This window comes from Elephantulus edwardii, unplaced genomic scaffold (genome assembly GCF_000299155.1).
Source record: "Elephantulus edwardii isolate Elephantulus edwardi_28Jun2011 unplaced genomic scaffold, EleEdw1.0 scaffold00009, whole genome shotgun sequence".
Classification (NCBI taxonomy): Eukaryota; Metazoa; Chordata; class Mammalia; order Macroscelidea; family Macroscelididae; genus Elephantulus; species Elephantulus edwardii.
In genome coordinates this window covers 11,860,607-11,871,929 of record NW_006399759.1, presented here as the reverse complement: position 1 = coordinate 11,871,929, position 11,323 = coordinate 11,860,607, and the positions used below count along the sequence as shown (strand labels likewise).

Genomic DNA, 11,323 nt, shown 5'->3' with positions numbered 1-11,323 from the left:
CCTTTGCAGCCCATGAGCAATTTTGGGGACCTGGTTCCAAAACATGGAACATCTCAGTGAGACTGAGAGCTACAACCTTTCCTGTGAGCTTGAGCCACGGGACAGAAACAACATTGTCTTCTCCTTTCTTCTCTCCAGAAAGGAGACCTGGAGGATTTGTCCATCTTGAAGTTTTTGCCCTTGAGGGCAATGACAACTGAAGCCTGGAGACCTGAAACCAAGTCTAAAGGGAGCTGGAGATAACTAAGCATTTACTATTATCTATGTATTTTCACTTGTTCTTTAGTCTCAAGTAATAAAGAGTTTCTTCTTACAAAATATTTATAGACACACACACACACACACACACACACACACACACACACACACACACACACATGATTACAGAGAACAACATTGGGAAGACAATAAATCATATGAAACAGGAATGTCCTACCCTTTATACCTATATCCAACCAGTTGGAGAAGCCCTCTAATGACATTTCAAAATCAATTGTGGATGTTTGGGCACTTCACACCAAAACTTTCTTTAAGTGTTATTTTATTCTACTTTCCCATCAAGGGCAATTTTCAAGTGACACCTCCAGTGATAAGAGAGGTCACTTCCCTCAAGGCAACCACTACAGGCATATAGAATAAGTCTGCTCCTTCTTCCATGTGGAAATATCTCAGATGTCTGTGCACAGTTCTTAGGTACCTGTAAGTATCCCTGAACCTTCTCTGTGTTAATTTAGTAGCCCTAGGTTTCTAGAGATGCCCCCTCAAAGCCACGAGTTCCAGTCACAACTTTCTATAGGAGTGTACTATTCACTAACGCATTCCTTATGATGCGAACCAAGAGCAATTGCCGAAGTCAAGAACTGCAGCTCCAGTGAAAAGCAGAGCAGGGTGGTGGTGGTGGTGGTGGTGGTATGTGCATCGAAATGGGAACTGACCCATAGCTGACTCTCCTTGCTGTTATTATTGCTATTGACTCAAGTATGACTCATAGTGACCCTAAAAACAACAGATCTGAACCCTGTCTTATCCTGTGCCATCCTCACACTTCCTGACACACTGCAGCCCATCGCAGTGGTCTCTGTGTCAATTCTCTTGCTTGAGAGTCTGCCTCTTCTATGCTGACCCTCTGCCTCTCTAAACATCATGTCACTCACCAAGCAACATTCCCAAAGTATGTGAGGCAAAGCTTTCTCATCTTCACCTTCAAAGAGCATTTCAGCTGCACCCTCTCTAAGACATATTTGTTTGTTCTTTTGGCCATCCATGGGATGTTCGGTACTCTTCCCCAACACCACCGTTCAAAGACATCAAATTTTCTTCTGTCATCTCTATTCATTGTCCAGCTCTCAGATGCATAGCAAGTAATCAGAAAGACCATACTCCTGACTAATGGTACCAAGGATGTTAATTATGGGTCCAAGTAAGATGAAGTTGTTGACAGTTTCAGTCTTTTCTCCATCTGTCATGATGTTACCTATTGATTGGTTCAGTAGTAGGAATTTTTGTTTTCTTGACTTTGAGAGGCAATCCATATTGAAGGCAGTATTCTTTGACCTCCTGCCACAAGGGTTTCAAGTCCTCCTCACTTTCAGTAAGCAAGGTTGGGTCATCTGCATAACACAGATTATTGATGAGTCTCCCTCCAATCTTGATGCCACATTCCTCTTTATAGAGTCCAGTTTCTCCAATAATTTGCTCAGCATACAGATTGAATAGTTTTGGAGAGAGAATGACACACTCTCTTTTTCCTTTTACTAGGTTGGCACAGGATAGAATGGCATTTAGGGATCTTGTACATAGGGTTACTATGAGTCGCAAGTGACTCGATGGCACATAACAACAATGACAATGTTCCCTTGCTCTGTTCGCAAAACTGCCTCTTGATCTAGGTATAGGTTTTGCATGAGCACAATTAAGTGCTCTGGGATTCCCATTCTTGTCAATGTTAACCATAATTTGTTTGATCCATATGGTCAAATGCTTTTGCATAATCAATAAAGCATTAGTAGACATTCTTCTGGTATGCTTTACTTTCAGTCAGGATCCATTTGACATTAGTATTGATATCCCTGGTGCCACAACCTCTTCTAAATCCTGCTTGAACTACTGGCATTTCCCTATGTCCATACTGTTCTAACCGTTTTTGAATGATCTTCAGTAGTATTTTGCTTGGATGTGATAGTAATGATGTTGTTCAATAGTGTCCACATTCTTTTGGATCACCTTTCTTGGGAATGGGAACAAATATGGAGCTCTTCCAATTTGTTGGCCAGACAGCTATCCTTCAAACTTTCTGTCGTAGACTGATGAGCACATCCAGGGCTAATTTAAACAAGTTAATTGGTATTCCATCAATTGCCGGGACCCTTACTTTTTGACAGTGCCTTCAATGCAGCTTACACTTCCTCCTTCATTACCATCAGCTCTTGTTGATATGGTACCCCTTGAAATTTTTCTATGATAGTCAGTTCTTTTTGGTACTGTGACTCTGTGTACTCCCTCCATCTTCTTTAGATGCTTCCTGGGTCATTCAATATATTGCCCATAGCATCTTTCAATATTTTGACTTGAGTCTTAAACTTGTTTTTCTATTCTCTCAGCTTGAGAAATGCAAAACGAGTTCTTCTCTTTTTATTTTCCAACTCTCATCACATTTCATTATAATACTTTGCTTTATCTTTTCAAACTGTCCTTTGAAATCTTCTGACTCTCCTAGTCATAGTTAAATTGTCATAGATGACTCTCCTAATCATATCTAAATTTTCAGAGTCCATAAATACAGCATGGGAGGAGTTTTCCCATCTTTCTCTCTTTCTCCTGAGGAGAAGTTTGTGGATTCAAACCACTTGCCCTAGTGTTGGTAGCACAGCTTCTTACTACTTGACCACATGAGATCCCTCACCCCATACTGAATTCCTTTTATTAAGCCCTAAATAGGAAGTTCTGGTGGTAAGGAGCAATCTCAAAGGCACATGCTTCCAATCCACCAGCTGCTCCTTAGGGAAAGGATGGGCAATTTCCTCCTGTGCCGTTAACTGCCTCTAAAACCCTGTCAGAGGGTCAGCTATGGGCAAGTTCCAACTCGATGGTACACAACAACAACAAGAGAAGACATCATTTGGAGAGTGACAGGTTAAATTTCTTAATTAAACTGAGTTTAAAGTCACTTAGGGTCAAGACATTCTTATGCATGTTGCTAACCCATTCATTAATCAACTATTTATGGAATACTAATTACAGGCCTTGTACCCACTAGGGGACAAAAAACTGATGTGGTCTCAGATCTCACGGGAGCTCACTGAAGAATCAAGGATTAAATGAGAAATGAAAATATAAGAAAATTTAAATACATGCCATAAAGGAAGAAAACTGAGGAGAGGAGAGGTTACTTGAAATATAAGAGAAGGCCTTTCTAAAGAGGTGGGATCTCAGGTAAGACTTGAAAATTTTGAAGGATGCTGACCAAAAAGAGTGAGAGGATGAGCATTTAGGAACCAGCTGGGCAGTCAAAGCACTGGTTTCTCAAAAACCCAAGATGCCAAACAGCCTAAAGCTAGCCCAGCATGGTTGCTGTGGACAGAGTTGTGTCCCTAAGCATGTATGTTAGAATCTTAACCTCAAAACATGTAGACATAATGTCATGCAGTGTAATCAAGTTCTAGAGTGGATTCTCACACAAAACAACTAGTCAGCCAACTGAGGTCATATCAATGTAGGGTAGATCCTAAATTTGATCACTTGTGCGTGATGCAGAGGAACGAAAACAAGCTTGCATACACGAGAGGAGACAGAGGCCATATGAGGATTACCTGCAAACCAAGGAGCCCAGGAACAGCCAAGCCTACCAACAAGGAAGGAACAGACAAGGTCAAGACCCTGATTTTAGTTGTTCAGGCTCCAGAACCATGAAAAAAGAAATATCTACATTTAAAGCATCCAGGGAGCTCTGGTGGCCTAGTGGGCAAGGAGCTGTGCTGCCAACCCAGAGGTAGACAGTTCAGAACCGTCAGCTGCTCCAAAGGAAGATGAACAATCTCCTCCCAAGTGATGGACAGCCTCTAAAAACCTACCAGAGGGTGAGCTATGAGTCATTGCTGACTTAATAGCAATGAGTTAAGTTTGAGTTGGTATGGGATTCATTTACGGTATGTCTGTTACAGAAGCTCTAAGACAATGGTAAATAGGAAAGTCGGGCACAAGGAAAGGTTGGCAGCTAAGCCAGGCACAAGTCTTGCAGATCTAGTTGGCCATGAAAAGTCACGGAGTTCATTCTAATGCAGTGGAAGTCACTAGCGTGCTTTGAGCAGGGAAGAGCTGGTGGAATTTGGATCTTGGGCTGAGCTGCCGTTGGGCCACATTTATATCTCCATGCATTCCAGTGTGCAAGATGGTCTACCTGAGAGACTTTAGGCCTCTGCCAACTGGGTTTCACCTTGTCCTTCAATCTAACAGCTAACAAAGTAGCTTTTCCTCACACTTTCATGTCACCAATCTAAGAGCAGCATTCGCCCCTTGGCTTCACCTAAGTCAGAAGAAAACATGCAGATTCTAAGGGTGAAAATGGAGCCTTCAGGCAAATCACCTGCAGTACAAAAGTACAACAATCTGACAGAAAAGGGAAAAAAAACCACACCCTTTAAAATAGAACCTCCCAAAGCTGCATTTCGTTTCAGGAATAGTTCATCTTCCTAAACAACTCAACTCAATGGCTAAGAATAGATTGTGGGTAAAGAGCTCTAGGTAGGCAAAGCCATGCTCTCAGGGAAACAGAAATGCAAAAATCACATCTTAAAGGGCAAGATCAAGCTAGTGGCCTTCTGCAGTCAGTCAAACCAGCTCCGTGGTCATGTCTACCCAGGAGGAAGATGAGGTCTGTGTGTTAGACATCATCAAAGCACACTCCCTGTGCACCACTCCACACGTGGGGGCCTGCAGTGTAACCCTAGAAAATGCAGATAGGATATGTGGAGGACACAGGAGCAGTGATAATGCAGGGTCCACAGAGCACAGCCCAAAGGCCAGAGTCCCTGAGGGAGATGGTTGGAAATTCAGGCTTCCCCCAAACATAAAAAAGCAGCTATGAGCACAGGTGAGGAAGGCATGAGGAAGGTCTGTAGACATTTTGAGCTTAATATTACTGGAACTTTCTCCAGAGTCTACACACCAGGAAGGCCCTTTGTAAGCCCAAGAGAGAACACGAATTTGGTCAGAGGCCTGGAAGCAGGGGAAGGCTTTGTTATTGCTGTTAGAGGCCGTCAAGTCAATTTCAATTCACAGTATAATAAAGTAGAACTTAACTGTCCAAAATGTCTAAGTTTTCTTCGGTGATGAATCTCCCTTGAGAACCAAAGAGCACTGGAAAATGGAGAAGTGACTAAGAATCACATCAAGGCTGGGTTTCATTTTAGTTGCCTTTTAGTTCAAACTAACTCATAATGGACCATCCAGTGGGTTTACGAGAGATTGTAGATCACATGGAAAGAGATTTCCCATCTTTCTCCCCTGACATACTGGTGGATTCAAACCACCAAAGACTTGAACTTTTGTGTTTGAAACACAACTCTTAGGGACTACACCAAAAGGTAAGTACTGGAAACAGCCTCTGGAGGGCAGTGGTGAGGTCTCTGCCCAGTGAAGGGCATTCTGTGTCAGCCCTGTCCTCCTATTCTCTCCTTTTCCCACCTCTCCAGCAGTAGAATTCTCGTCTCCTGTCATATCCTCCCCTTCTCTCTCCATCTGTCTAAGTGACAAAAAGATGTCAAAGATGGAATTATTGAGAAGGGAAATGATGCCAGGAAGTGTTTTAAACTCCTGACCTCCAGTCATATTTTTCAGGGGTAAAAAAAATTTCCAATTAATATGCATACAATAACTCTATCTTTAAAATGTACATTAATTATATGGAGAATATGGCAAGGGATAGCATGCTTGGAAAAGTGGAGTGTCAGTGAAAAAAAGGAAGACCTTCAATGAGATGGAGTGACACAGTAACTGCGACAGTGGGTCTCTATGCACAGCAGAGACTGTGTGGAGGATACAGGATCGGACAAGGTTCCATTCTGCAGTACCTAATGTCTTATAGAGTTCTAAAGAGAATCAGCCAACTCCACAGCACCTAACATTAATAATATGTGCTGTCAATGACGAGCATGTTCAGATTGTTAACAGAAAAGCTAGAGGTTCAAGTACACTCAGGCACGCTGGAAGAAAGGCCTGGTTATCTTCCAAAAATCATCCATTGAAAACCCTGTCATGAGCATTGTTTTTGCACTCGGGGAGCTGCCATGAGTGGGAATCAATTTCATAATAACTGAGTTTTGGGGTTTCCTGGTTTAATTTTATTTTTGTTTGTTTGCAGAGGTACGAACCAAGTCTCGTGGGTATTTATCAAGAAATCTACAGTCCTCCAAGTCCATTCATTCCCTCAGGTATTTCTGAACCCTGTCTCTATTAGATACATTACTGAGCTAAGTGACGGAACTTCATTTAATTAATTAAATATAATTGATTTAATTTTCTTTCTTCATTCTGCCTTTCTTTTTTTGCACGTCTGTGTTCTCAATTCAAAGTGCACCAAAGGAAAACAAGTTTTAAAGCAGGCCTCCTGCAGCTCCACATGCTCACTCTACACCCACAGTCTCCTGCTGCCTCTTCTCTGCTCACAGGCTAACAGCACATGCCCTGTCTGGGCCCCTCCAGACTTGGGCTAGAGCACATGGACCTGAACTTCGACTCCATTCAGGCTCCTGCTTGCCTTTCTGATCCTGGTATCTCTTTGACCCTACAGGGCACCTCTCTCAGTTGGTCCCCAGGGCATCCCCAAGGCTGGGACTGAGACAGATGGGCAGAGCTAAGTCATCTTGTAGAGATCATGTGACTCTCCACTCATGCAACACATAAGAGGCAGCAAGTGCTTCTGCTCAAGGAGTTGTTGTTGTTGTTGTTGTTGTTGTTGTTGTTGTTAGCTATCATGGAGTATGACTCATAGCAACCCTATGATTAACAGATCTGAACTATGTCTTAGCCTGTGCCATCCTCACAATATCTGGCATACTTGTGCCCATCGCTACAGCATTTGTACCAATACATCTGACTGAAGGTCTTCCTATCTTTTGCCAATGTTCCACCTTTCCAAACATGATGTTCTCTAAGGAATAGCCTTTCTCAGAAACATGCCTGAATTATGTAACACAAACTTTGTCATCTTTTCTCTAAGGAGCACTCAGGTTACACCTTCTCCAAGATTAATGTTTGTTCTTTTGGCAGCCCATGGCATATTCGGTACTCTTCTCCAACACCACAATTGAAAGGCATCAATTCTTCTTCTGTCATCCTTATTGTCCAGTTCTCAGATACATAGCAAGTGATCAAAAAGATCATGACCTGAATCAGGCCTAACTTAGTCCTCAAACAAATGTAATTTAGGCAGGACTCTCTGACTGCAGACTTTCCCAATCCAATGTGTCTTCTGATCTCCTGACTGCTGGTAGTAAGGGTATTGATTATGGATCCAAGTAAAACAAAGTCATTGACAGTTTCAATCTTTTCTCCTTCTATCATGATGTTGCCTATTGGTCCAGTGGTGAGTATTTCTGTTCTCTTGATGTTGAGATGCAATTCATATTGAAGGCTGTATTCTTTGATCTTCTGCAGCAAGTATTTCAAGTTCTCCTCACTTTGAGCAAGCAAGGTTGTGTCATCTGCATAACATAGGTTATTGATGAATCTTCCTCCAATCCTAATGCCACATTTTCTTCATAGAGTCCAGCTTCTTGGATAATTTGCTCAGCACATAGATTGAATAGGTTTAGAGAAACAACACAAATCTGACACACACACTTCTTAATTTTAAACCAATGTAACATTCCCTTGTTCTGCTTGCACAGTATCCTCATAGTCGAGGTATACATTTTGTACAAGCACAATTAAGTGTTTTGGCATTCCTGTTCATCTCAGTGTTAATAATAATTTGTTATAGTCCACACAGTCAAATGTCTTTGCATATTCAGTAAAGAACAAACTTGAATTTTTCTGATATTCTCTGCTTTCAGCCAGGATCCATGTAACATCAGCAAGGATATCCCTGGTGACTCAGTCTCGTCTAAATTCAGCTTGAATTTCTGGCAGTTCTCTATCTATGTACTGTCCCAGCTGTTTTTGATGGATCTTCAACAGCATTTTACTTGCATGTGATATTAATTATATTGTTTGGTAATTTCCACATTCTGTTGGATCACCTTTCTTGGAAATGGAAACAAATATGTATCTCTTCCAGTAAGTTAGCCAGGCAGCTGTCCTCCAAATTTCCTTGCATAGACTGGTGAACACATTCAAAGATGTATCTACTAGTTGAAACATGTCAATTGATGTCCTATCAATTCTGTGTCCTTATTTTTTACCGATACCTTCAGTATAGCTTAAACTTCTTCCTTGATTACAATTGACTCTTGATTATATGATTCTTCCTGAAATATTTCAGTGTCAACCAATTCTTTTTGTTACAGTGATTCTGTGCATTCCCTCTATCTTCCTTTTTTACGTTTTCTTTTATACTGGTTTACATGCAAAATTCATAAAGTTCGTATATATAATTTTCTACATTGTATCTTTCCCCTTTCCTTTACCCATCCCTCCATCCACCCATCAAACTGTGTGACCTTATGATAAAGGCCTCCCCTCCCCTCCTTGGATCCTTATACTTATTCTACAATAATGGTCTTATACAGTATTTGTCCTTATGAGACTGAGTGAACTAACTCCATCTTCTGTTGATGCTTCCTGGGTCCTTCAAGATTTTGCCCATAACACCTCTAAGTATTACAAAGCAAGGCTTAGACTTGCTTTTCAGTTATTTAAGCTTGAGAAATGCTGAGTGAGTTTTTCCCTTTTTGTTCTCTAATTCCCACTTTCTGCACAAATAGCTATCTGCTGGATTCCCTAGTTGTTCTTTGAAATCTTCTGTTCAGCCCTTTGAATCAAATATTTCTTCCCTTTGTTTTCGCTTGTGGATGCTCTAGTGTAATTATCAGGAAAATGGTTTAACATATGGATGATAGTAATAAATAAAACTGGTGATCTCCTATAACTTGAGGTCTATAAGACCATTTCCGTGAATGAAATTATTGGCTTTTTTTTCCTTTTAATAATCCTCTCCATCAACCTGTAGTAGATGGGGGAAGTGTAATCATTAACCTCATTTTTCAGCTGGAGAAACCAGAACCCAGCAGGAGTAGAAGCTCAGAACTATTGGCATAAGCAGGTGTCCTGACTCCCCAGCAGAGCCCTTGCTTAGAGAGGGTGAGATCACTGCCCCAAGCTGGCCCTTTCAACACAGCACTGGGAAGTTCATCCTTCCAATGTAAAGAACCTCTGCTGGGTCATCCCTGCCCATCTTGCAAGCTATGTGCGGCCTGGTCCTAGACCCTACCCTTACCTCTCCAGAACTTGCAGCCCTTTTCATTAAGATGCCTGAGGAAGTGCACCATGGAGTAAAGGCGGTGAAGACCTTTGCCTTTCAGCTAGAGACTGTCAAAATCATGTCTCTTATCATCAATATCTTCTATTCCAACAAGGAACTTTTCCTTAGAGAGTTGATCGCTAATGCTTCTGATGCATTGGACAAGATTCACTGTGAAAGCCTGACAGACCCTTCTAAATTGGACAGTGGTAAAGAGTCGAAAATCTACATCATCTCCAACCCTCTGGAACATATTTTTACTTTTGTGGACACAGGCATTGGCATGACCAAGGCTGATATCATAAATAATTTGGAAACAATTGTCAAGTCTGGTACCAAAGCATTTGTGGAGGCTCTGCAGGTTGGTGCAAACATCTCCATGATTGGTTAATCTGGTGTTGGGTTTTATCCTGCCTGTTTGGCAGCAGAGAAAGTAGCAGTGATCATAAAACACAATGATGATGAGCAGTACGGATGGAAGTCTTCAGCTAGGAGTTAATTCACAGTTTGTGATGAACATGGTGAACCCATTGGTCTGGTATTAAAGTGATTTTGCACCTTAAAGAAGACCAGACAGAATCTCCCAGAAAGTGAGCTTCCAGAACCTCCTCCACACCATCACAGAGTCAATTGTTTCTGTGCTTGCAAATAGGTATATCCCACCCTTGAGTCAGCAAACAGAACTGAAATCTTAGACCTGCAGAGACATCAGCAGACCCTTCCAGGCCCTTCCCGCACCTTCCTCATGCCATCATCATTGCTTCTTTACTTTACTTGCAAAGAGCTTCAAGCCCTCAGGCCTGTGCCCCACAGGCCAAAAATGGATTACCAAATGGATCATCTTGTAAGATCTTCACAAACCATTGTCCTCATCTACAAGATTGAAGACAAGGACTTTCCACTGACCCATCACAGAAAGTGGAGAAGAGAGATGAGGATCCTGGCACTGCAGCTCTGCAGACCAAGAAGAGAAGACAAAAGAAACACTGCTTATGTTAGAGTCCTTGGTCTCACGCCATTCCTGAGACAAAGGAGGACAATAGGCTTCAGGAGAGAAGACTTCATTAAGTGAAACAGTACTTCCCAGAGGCAGCACTTTCAGCTGAGGGAGAAAGAAAGGGCTGAAACTCCCTTGGAGAAAGGCTTCTCTATTTGGGGATCCTTTTCACCTTGGGGCCATACCAGGGGCCAAAGAGGTCAATAGAGATTTGAAAAGGGAGCTACAAGCAGGGGAGAAACTTACTTTCTCAGCTGGCCCACTGAGATGCTAGAGAGAAAGAGCTGTCTTCAAAGGCCCCTGGGCAGAAACCTCTTCAGTGGAGCACCTGGTCTCATACCACTCTGTCACTGCACAGACAGAGGAGGACAACAGGGTTTGAGAGAGGGGACTACAGTAAGACAGGATTCTTGCAGGGCTGCATTGCAAACCAGAGAGAACATAAAGGACTTTCAGAAAGGCACAATTTCCCAGAAAGGACTTCAAGTAGAGTGAGTGGCCCATCCTATGGATTGAACATTTTTTTTTCACCAAAGAAAACAGCTTTTATTAATGGTTATCTGCAGAAACAAAAAAAGCTATGTCCCCACTTTCAGTTACCCTAGGATCTTACATAGCTCCATCTGGGGAGGGGCTTGTAATTGCCCCTTGGTTTTCGAAGGTTCAAGTTTTTTACATTCTCTTCTGCAGCCTAACTTAGAAATTCAATGTTGTTGTTGTTGTTGTTATGTGCCGTCGAGTTGCCTGCAATTCATAGCAACCCTATGTACAACAGCCCTAAACTCCGCTCTGCCCTGTGCCAATCGCACTGTCTCTGACACTCCCATCCCAATTATCCCAGTCACTGAATCAATCCACCTCATAGAGGG

General features: G+C 42.1%; 1 pseudogene; it reads left to right on the top strand.

Moving 5' to 3' along the window:
- Positions 1 to 9,464: 9,464 nt before the first annotated feature.
- The window catches only part of LOC102873838, a 10,978-nt pseudogene continuing 9,119 nt past the window's right edge, over positions 9,465 to 11,323 (top strand).